This window comes from Lactuca virosa, chromosome 5, assembly GCF_052849685.1.
Source record: "Lactuca virosa cultivar CGN04683 chromosome 5, Lactuca_virosa_CGN04683_v6, whole genome shotgun sequence".
In the NCBI taxonomy this organism is placed as follows: Eukaryota; Viridiplantae; Streptophyta; class Magnoliopsida; order Asterales; family Asteraceae; genus Lactuca; species Lactuca virosa.
This window is the reverse complement of record NC_136430.1, coordinates 184432735-184443485: the sequence shown is the minus strand read 5'-3', so window position 1 is coordinate 184443485 and position 10751 is coordinate 184432735.

Below are 10751 nucleotides of genomic sequence, written 5' to 3'. Positions count from 1 at the left end.
AACTCCCCCTAACACCCTCTAACCAGCTCACGAATACAATTACATATCACCGACACCAGATAATTCTCCGAATGGAAGATCTCACACGACAATGGTTGGACTCGAACAAGAGCTTCGCAATAGAGTTAAAACCTAACATTCTAAAACTATTTAGTCTCAATAATATGTAATTTAGTGTATTTGCTTACTAGTTACTTGAATTTAATAGGAACTCCTAAAAGCACAAAGCAAGCAGCATTCGAGCATCGAGTAATCGGAATAAACATAGCCTAATCATGCCATCCTATCATTGATTGATCAGTACTAGCATGCAAGTCTATAAGCTCATACAACAAGCATGCAAAGTCATCTCTCCTAGATCCTTAGCCCTAATCTAACATGTGATTCTCATAGCCACAATTCAAATCATAATCAATAAACATGTATGGGTATTTCGGGAAAACTTAGTTGAGCTCGGTCGATTGCATGCACCACACCCATTTCTTTTTTTAGAAAAATTCTTTTATAACACATTACTTTTATCAAATTTTACCAAATCCTCAGTTTGAGTTCAGAAGCACCCGAGAGTATGCCTGAATCCCTCAAATCAGGGCTCTGATACCAACTTGTAATGTCCAAAAAATTAAGACCAAAATTTTAATTTTTATAATAATAAAACCATCATTCAAAATGTGCTCATAAAACCATAATAGAATCAGAGTATGATCAAAACATCCAAATACATCAGAGTCAAATAAAATACAGAACACTATGGTGTGTGCGGTGCAATCACCCCGAGCTCTTCCCCTTGGATCCGGAAGTACCTGAAACATAAACTAAAAACGGTAAGCAGGAATCTTAGTGAGTTCCCCAAAACACCACATACCATGCATATCTAACATACAATGGGCCATTGCACAACACCCATCGGGCCCCACCCGACATTGAGCCCTGCTCGAAACAGATCTATCAATATCATATGATGGGCCCCACCTCATCACATCCATCAGGCCCCGCCTAGCATCGGGCCCCACCCGGCATACACATAGACACATCTACACATGCAATAATCACTAAGACAAATAGCATACAATACATTGATCAGGCCCCGCCTAGCATCGGGCCTCACCCAGTATACATATCACATACAACACATGCAAGAGTCACGCAGAAAACTAGCATCCTATCCATAAAAAACATAGGACAGCATTGGTGCCTTCAACCCGTCAAGCATAATGAGGAAACTCACCTCAAGCTGCCGAATATCTCAAATAAAAACTCAGACTGCTAATACGGAAAAATCCTCGCGCTAACACCATCAAATAATATCCAATCAATAGTTGGGTTACCACCCATGACTGGAATCCTAGTCCAATTGTTCAACACTCTGGATAAAAGATCATTTTACCCCTTCCTAACTTGGCCAAAAACTGAGGCCCAATCCAACAGCACCAAAAAGCCCAATATGGACCAAAGCTCTAAAAGATTCCCAAAACCATTATGGGCCCAAAAACAAGAAGACCCAAAGCCCAACAATGTCTTAAAGTCAAATGGGCTGATGGCCCATCAAGGCCCAAACTCCCCTAGTCCAAAAATAGCCCAAATTCGTAAAAGCCCAATCCAGGGCTGGTACGTTGCGCGAACCAGACGTACGCCCAACGTACTAGGTTGCATGCATGTTGCAGACACGGGCACGTATGCGCATCGTACTCTTGAGTATGCCCAACGTACGCACCTATTAAGCACTTTTTCCTTATGTTCTTAATACTTGCATTCCAACATCCAAATTATAGATCCAAGTCTAAATAAACGTCTTAATCCATAAAGTCGTGAACTTGGAGCCTTTGTATGCCTTAAAAGAACCCAAACCTTACTTTTAGCATTCTACTTTAACCAAATGGACCTAAACACTTGCATGGATGATCCACAACCATCAAGATGCTAACATTAAGGGCTAGGGACCTCAGAAACATCAAGAGAAGCAACTCCTAACTTATGGAGTGGAAGAAAGCCACTAGATACTCAAAATAGGACTAAAAAGGGACCAAAACCTCATAAGGACTTGATCTAAGAATACATGAAGCAAGTTCCAAGCTTTATACCTCAATGAGCTAGAAATGATGAGAGAAGTTTGGATCAACAAGATCTCCTTTGATCAAGGCTCCTTCTTCCAAGTTCTTCTTCTTCAAATCTCACCAACACACTAAAACACCCATAACAGGGTCAAATCTCTTCAAAAGGGGCTAGGGTTTCGAAATGTGACTCAAAGAAATTTGGAGGTTGAGCAATGAGAGGTTCAAGGTTCATAATGTTGTTTAAATAGGGTACAAACCCTAAAATTTAGGGTGTGTCCTCTGCATGCGTACGCCTCATGTACACGGAGTACGCCCCGAGTACTACAATTTTTTAGAAAATGGTAAAACTGCCCCCTAGGGACCAAATCTACAAAGTACTTACATACCAAGGGTGAAAAATAAAAGTACCTTGAATCGGGTGTTACAAGTGCATAAGCTTAAGAAGCTTAATTAGAGCCTTGAAGAAGTATTGCGAAATAGAAATATGCACTTCCATGAGAAAGTCAAAGGGTATTGATTTCTAGAAGTCCAGATGATTTCTGAGTACGTGTCAAAGCTAGTGGGAGCATAATTGTTATGTTGATATTGAATGCTGAGAATACCATTCATAGGGAACAATGTCTCTAGTTTGTAAGTTTCAAAAGTTGGGAACTGTTTCACTATGGTGGACTTAAGGGAGCGGGAACTCATACTTCGTTACGAATCTAAAGGTTTAGATTGTATACTTTAATAGAACGTAGTCAAAATTATATATGAATAATGTGTTGAAATGTTTCAACATAGAAGATTCTATATGGAAGTATTCTAGCAAAAGATTAAACATATATCAAATCTTTATATAAGATATAATGAGTCGAGTCCCATATGCTTCGGATATAGGATTGATTACATATGCTATAATATTCGCTAGAGCTATTAAACAAACTATCAAGAACATTATGAGGTTTATTGAAGATTGGTTTCTTATGGACAGTTGGAAGTATGGTATTGTTTTGAAAGGACCATAGTGACACGTTTCGGATTGATATGATTCTTGGTCATAATTGATGGTCATATGGGAATAGGGAAATGATTCCATATGGAGATGAGTATATGGAAATGTTTCCATAATAAGAGTTGGTTATAAAATCTATATCTGAGTTAGAAACTTTAATGCAAGAGAAGTATTCAAGGAGTGTGCCTTGAATTTGAGACTTCATAACCATGAGATTGTTTTGAGTAACAAGTTCCAGTGGAACATTGTGTAATATCGAAGGCTCAGTTTCTATCACTTTAGAACCTCGATATCTTAGAAGGTTAATGCATGTAAAGAAAAACCCACTACATCTTAGATATAAATGGGAATTAAGAATTGTGAAATGAGCATCATTTGAGTAATGTCTAGTCGATCTATTGACAAAGGAAGGGCTATAGAGAGGCATAGTATGTGTGTTTATAACATGACATGACTAATGTTATTAATTTAAGTAGTTAGTTGATTGCACGAAACAATCTACAATGAATAAATGTGTAATTGCTATGGTGGTTAAATAATAGGGATTTATTTATAATCAAAGTGTTTGATGCCATAGTTGATTAATTTATTATTGTGTTTCACTTTGCATGTTTTACTTCCTGAATAATTTTTTATTAAAAATTTCACAGTCATTTATACGTTTGGAAGTAAGTAGTGAATTAAGACTGTCATGAATAGTTTGATGATTGAAATTAGACATCGCATGGGGATTGCTGCAAAATTCATGTACTTGGGAATGGAGATTTGATGTATTGGATAAACCCACGATTAGAGATTACTTCATGGATTCAATCACAAGTAATTCTAAGACGATAATATCTACTATTCTTAAAGCAGAAACATATACCTCACAGTTTACAAATCAGTTGCGCTTTGGTTTACTTAAACGTATCTCGTAACTGGATGTTATAAATGGTTACTCCATGTATGATTTGGTGAGTAAACGATATTACTATATAGTCAATGTAATTCATTCCTTTTGCCAAAATAAGGAAACGTGATATCTTTGGGCCCCTTGGTGATTTAAGTTGATCACTAAGAGCGAGGCCTGGTCCTAAATTGATGTAATCGATTTTGTAGTCTGAATTTGATCATTAAATCGAAGACCAAGAAACAAACAAATGAACATGATGTTGATCATTTAATCCATGACTCTGTTCATGTGGTATCTTGAAAAATGAAGGAATAACTAATCACTTATCTTATGGCCGACAATTGTTTTCAATCAGAGTTCGGTAGTGGCTTTGAAAAACACTCTTTATTGTTTGGTTATACTTGTAATTGTAGTTATAGACTTATCCAAGTAGGAGAGTGATGGATTAAGGTGTCTAAGATTATAACTAAATTAGTATAAACTTGCAAATAGAAGCATAGTCCTCTTTGAGTTGCCCTCATAACCAAAAATAGCTAGAAATGATATTAGGAGAGAGAGAAAAAAATGATCTGTTAATTTATTATGTGATTAATATCTTAATTGGAAATAAATTATTGATCTGTTAATTATTATTTGATTAATAAATTAACATGGGATCAGTAGTTAAATAATTGATTTATTAATTGATAAATTAATGTGAATTTAATAATAATTAATTAACTATTAATTAAAATTAATCTGAAATTAATTTGAGATTAATTGGAGTTAGATAATGGTGCAAAATGCAAATTGTAATTGTGTAATAGTTGAACAAAAGAAGCAATGCTAGAACCATCCGTAGTATGGATGGTTTTGGCTTGATTCATAGGGTTTCTAGAAGCCTTCTGGATACAGATAAGAAAATGATTTGAATTGAGATTAAATCTATTATTTAATTAATAACTTTACATACAAGCTTGGGAACAAAATTCATATACCTGTTCTCTCCCTCCTCTTCATTCTAGGGTTTCTAGGGTTTTAGGTGTGAGACATTAGAGGTATCATTCTTTTGATGATGGCTTTGTAAAGACACAAATGAAAGGATTAAAGATTTATTCGCTATAATAAATCTAAAGGTATGTAAACCCTAAATTCATGAATTTCGATTTTCATAGAGTTCCTTTAGGGTTCGTGAAGTTCATAGTATGTTGCTATCAATTAGAGAAAACATATATCCTTTATAGGATGCATGTGAACTTAAGTATTAAATTTTTCGTTTTACATGTTTTGATAACTTATAATACCCACAACGATGTGTCCTGGACGATCGTCCCTATCACCTACCGTCTATGATCTGGACAAATCCTACCGTGTCCTTGAACAACCTTTCATTTAGAAAATATGTAGAGATTATTTTATATTTTTTAGATGGATACCTTTAGTAATTTTTTAAATACGCACTCTTATAACTATTAGACAAATATTATTATAAAATTTCAATTAAACTAAATCAATATAAATTATATCAATGATATGGTAAACAAACGACTTTTTTTATAGATATCAAAAGGTACACTAAGGTTATAATCCTTTAAGTTAACAAAATAATATACGAAAGATGAGAAAAAAAAAACTAAAAGGAAAGAGAAAAAGTCAAACCCTAAAAATAAAAAAAATAATATTAACAATTGTAGATTGAAATCGCGTCTTGAACACCGTAGAACATTGACTAATTAAGATTTTTAAATACCATTAATATTTGATATCGAAGTTATACTTGTCTTATACGATATTAGTGAAAACCGAACTTGCTAACCAATTTTTTTCAATTCATTAGCCTTGTCACGTGCATTAAGTTGTACATTTATGAATTTGAATCCTATTTTCGCCACTGTCATTTGGACTCTCCTAACAAAACAATTAACTTTATGAGGGATCCAATAGTTTCATTTGAATTTGTCGACATCAAGATCACATAATCTTTTGCTTAATCACATTGGTATCGACCACAATGAACGAACTAGAAGTAGCAATCGACCACAATAAACGAACTAGAAGTACCAACAAACTAGAAGTACCTTATAATGTATAACATTGTGAGGAAAAACTCAGATCAGTAATGTGGGGCTAACAGTCCAAAAGTTAGGCATATTCATCAACACGTTTAAGAATGTGTTTGACACAGAGCAATTATGAGTTTTTAACTTTTAGTTAAAAAAAAAAAGTTTGGCAATGATCTTTTAGCTTTTATTTTAAAAAAAAAGTTTTGAATGAAAAAGTATTTCAAATAGTTTTTTAGAGTTTTTAACTTTTAATTTTTAACTAATTTATACATTGAAAAATTAACAACTATTTTTGTCAAACATTTATCTATAAATAAAAGCTATAACTTTCAACTACGGATTATCAACTTTTAGCTAGTAGTTAATTTTGTTAAACAATTCTTAACTATGTGTGCCAATTCAATAAAATTGCAATTTGCATAGAAAAGACGGTCATCAGAAAATTGCCAATTATCAATAACTTACACCTTGTTTCTAACGAAAAGAGAGACAATACTAAGTATATAGAGACTTTAATATATTGTATATGTAGCGTATCTTGTTTGACTTTAATATCTTGGATATGCAACTTATCTTGTTTTCATTAAATTACAAATACCAACAAAAATGAAATCCCTTATGACGATTAGGCCAACCAACACAAGAATCAAAGGACAAATTAAAAGAACGGGAACACTAATAGCTAACATCAATCACCAATTCTAGGTAAAAGTTGTCTAGACTTTGTTTAACCATGCATTTCATTACGTAAATGATGAAACGAGCGCCTAGGAGGTTAATCGGTAGTATATTATACCGTGGACAAATATGCCTTTTATTTTATGTTATAAATTAACGAAGCACACAAACTCTTCAGAGTCAAATGAAACCTTTATTTAATCTGTCCGTTTATACTGACACATCAATCTACTTAAATTCAACTCTACAAAAAATATTATATAATGCATTAAATGTTGGGATAATCGGTTTGAGGCAAACAATGATTTTTAGTTCTAAGGGTATTTCACGAAATATTTTTTATATGCACTTTTTGTGTTAGAGTAGGAGTCTAGTTTTATTAGTATAAACTAGGTGTAAAACTTGAGTCAATTTAAAATAAAAATTAAATATGCAATTCTAAACATTTAAAAGTTTGAATTTATAAGAAAATTATAAAATATTGAATTATTAAAATTAATGTGTTTTTTTTTCTTTTTTAAATTTAAACAAATAATTTAGATAAATAATCAAAGGAAACTAATGTGGTTTTAATTTACAAATTTTAAAATTAAAAAGAAAGTCAGTTAATGAAATTGATATGCATTTATTTCTACATTTATTATAATTATTATATTTAAATATTATGTGGATTTTGATAAAATGAAAAAAATCACAAAATGCCATGTGGAAAAAAAATTAATTGAAAATAACCACAAAATAACATGTGGCCAAATTAATGAGAGTGTGACATGTGACAAAAAGATTTTTATTCATTAGAGTAGATAAAGATCATTGGTTTATTGTAGAAGAGTAGTAACTTTTTTTTGCTTATTAATAAAAAGTTTTTGGTTATTTTCTTCCTGTTCATCTGTTTTCTTAAGCGTCAAGTTTTCTTTGTTTTACACTTGGTATCAGAGTCTACGGCTTGTGAAGGCATAGGGCGGCCGGTTTGAGAGCCGGTTTCAAGAAAACTGTAGCATTTCGCTGCGGGGCAGCCGCAATGGGAATCGGGTTCGGTTTAAGTGAGAGATAGATTAACCATAGACGCGGAATAAACGGACGGGAAGGCGTCAAAACGGATGACTTTGATTCGGTTAGTTTTGTGGGTGACGGAAGACGGTAAAGGTGGTCATGACCTTGTCTTGTTGTTCGATGGAAAAGTGCCCTCGGAACAAATTTGATTAGGTCGAGGTTGTCAAAAAAGAGAATAAGACGCTGAACGGTTGAAATCAAAAGGCAGAAAAAAAAATCAAAGGGTTGTGTCTACATTAATCGGACAACAATGATTAGCGAGGAAGAAAGATCGACTTGTTCGTGATAAGGGGATACTGACGTAGGTGCGTGAAAAGCAGGCAGGAAGGATCCGTCAAAGCAGGTAGCTTTGGATTCAGTTCGTTTGGCAGATTGAAAGAAAACGATGAAGCGGGTGGCTTTGTTTTCTTAGTCGGTGGAGATGCCTCTTTGAAGAACGGTAATCGAAATAAAGGTAGAGATTGGAGAAACAACACGGTGTGGACATTATGGCGGTGGAAGTTCAAATCAGATGGCTTTGGATCTGGCCGGGGAGAGGTCGTGAATCCGGAAAAAGTTTAGATGGTAATGAACATATCCAACGTGATGCCATGTTACATGATACGTGTGTTGTGAATAATCAAAAGGGTATGGAGGACTTTGGACGTGACCGGGATGGAAGTCGGGTGTCCGGGAAAAGTCAGGATGGTTCGGGAAGACGATGAACAAAAGTTGTGAATGTGGTGGTGTTCGTCGGTGGTTAATGGCGGAGAAACACAGTTGTAAGTGATAGGCGTGAACAAACCGATTAAGGGGGTGATTGTTGGGATAATCGGTTTGAGGCAAACAATGATTTTTAGTTCTAAGGGTATTTTAGGAAACATTTTATTTATGCAGTTTTTGTGTTAGAGTAGGAGTCTAGTTTTATTAGTATAAATAAGAGTCATTGGTTTATTGTAGAAAAGTAGTAACTTTTTTGCTTATTAATAAAAAGTTTTTGGTTATTTTCTTCCTATTCATCCGTTTTCTAAATCATCAAGTTTTCTTTGTTTTACATTAAATCCTATAAAGTCCAATGGAATATAATTATACTAGTCGAATCCCCGCGCGTTGCGCGTGAATATAATTATTTAATTAAAATAATAACATTTAAGAAATTTTGATTTAGTATTTATACATGTAAAACCAATATCAATAGCAAAACAAACTCTATAGTTAACATATTAGTTTTATTAATTTTAATAAATTTATATCATTAGTTATTTTCCCTATTAATTAATGATTTTATAGACTGTTTTATGTTGTGTAAATTATATATCAAACATATATTGATTCCTATGTATAAAAAAACAAATTATTATGAAAAAATAAATACTACAACTTTTGATGATTTTATAGAACGTTTTAAGTTGTCGAAATTATATATAAAACGTATGTCGGTTTGTATATAAAAAAAATAACATATAGTATGAAAAATACTATAACTTTTAATAAAATGAAAACACTACAACATTATAACATTTACATTAAACAAAACTTATTAAACACTTATAAATCATTCAAAATGAATATTTAGAAATCAACATACATTTGATATATAGAAACATTGTTATAAATAATTTGTGTTGAAATAACCATCGATACGACAAAACTTTTTTTTTTTCAACTCTTTCATTTTGAATCACAAATTTTTTCAAACATATGATTTTTTAATCAAAACTTACTTATATACTACTAATACAGCTACAATATGTATAATAAATAAGTGGAAAATATAAAAATATTGCACACTAATAACCATAAGTTTAAAAAACTTTTGAATGTAGTGGAAAATATAAAGGCAAATTACATTAAATTTGAAATCATAACCACATTTAAATAAAAAAAAAACTATTGAGTTGTAGTGGAAGTTTTAAACTCTTAATTTGTGCCCAATAATGTAATATAAATATTAACAATTATATGTTATAAAAACAATATTATAAGTATTTATCATTCAAATAATAATTTTCATACTAAGTTGTAACTAATATTATAATAATTTTAAGTATACGATAAGAAAGATATAAAAAATTATGTTTGAATCAAACTGAATAAAGTTTTTGATTTAAAATTATTTTAAACTATACTTATTTTTAACTAATTTATAAATTTGATTTAAAATTATTTTAAACTATCCTTATTTTTAACTAATTTTAAATAATTTATTTGAATATTTTTTATATCCTATATTATTATTATTATTATTATTATTATTATTATTATTATTATTATTATTATTTCAAACAACAATAATTTATTAATATAATATAATTTATTCTTTACTTTTACGTTACTTTAAACAATTATTACTTTTTACTAATTAAAAACTATTTATTTGAAATTTTTCATTATTATATTTAAAAAACTATTAGACTTTTTTATTTTACTTTCATTTTTTTTTCTTAAAACTATGAAACATTGGAGAAGAATGAACGGTCAAAATAAAATGGTAATTTGAATTTCAAAACTATAGTAATTGTTATGTACTGCGACCAATCTTAAAAACAATATGCTAAGAGTGGGTTAGGGAATGATGAGTGTTATACTTGAGGTATATTTTGATCACTATATTTTTTTTTATGAAAATATTAATATTTTATTTATTTACTTTTCCTTTACGATAAAGAATGAATAGGAAAAAAGGAAATTTACAAATGTAATAAAATAATTTGTTTTTATTACTATAAAAACATTTAAAATTGGATACATCCATATAAGTTTTGGTAGAACATAAAGAATTCATTTTTATAACACACATAATTATTGGTTTTCAACAATAAAGTCATATCGTATTAAAAATCATTCGTTCTAATTCGTCATTATCACCAACAATTTGGAATAATAATTGTAAACTTTTTTCATCAAAATCAATTATAAAAAACTTCATCAATGTTATTTTCAAAATAAACGATAGAAACTAACATAGTATATACATAGCATAAAATACATGTTGAATAATGTTCTCTTGTACATAAAATATATTTTCTTAACATAAAAAAGAGAGAGACAACATA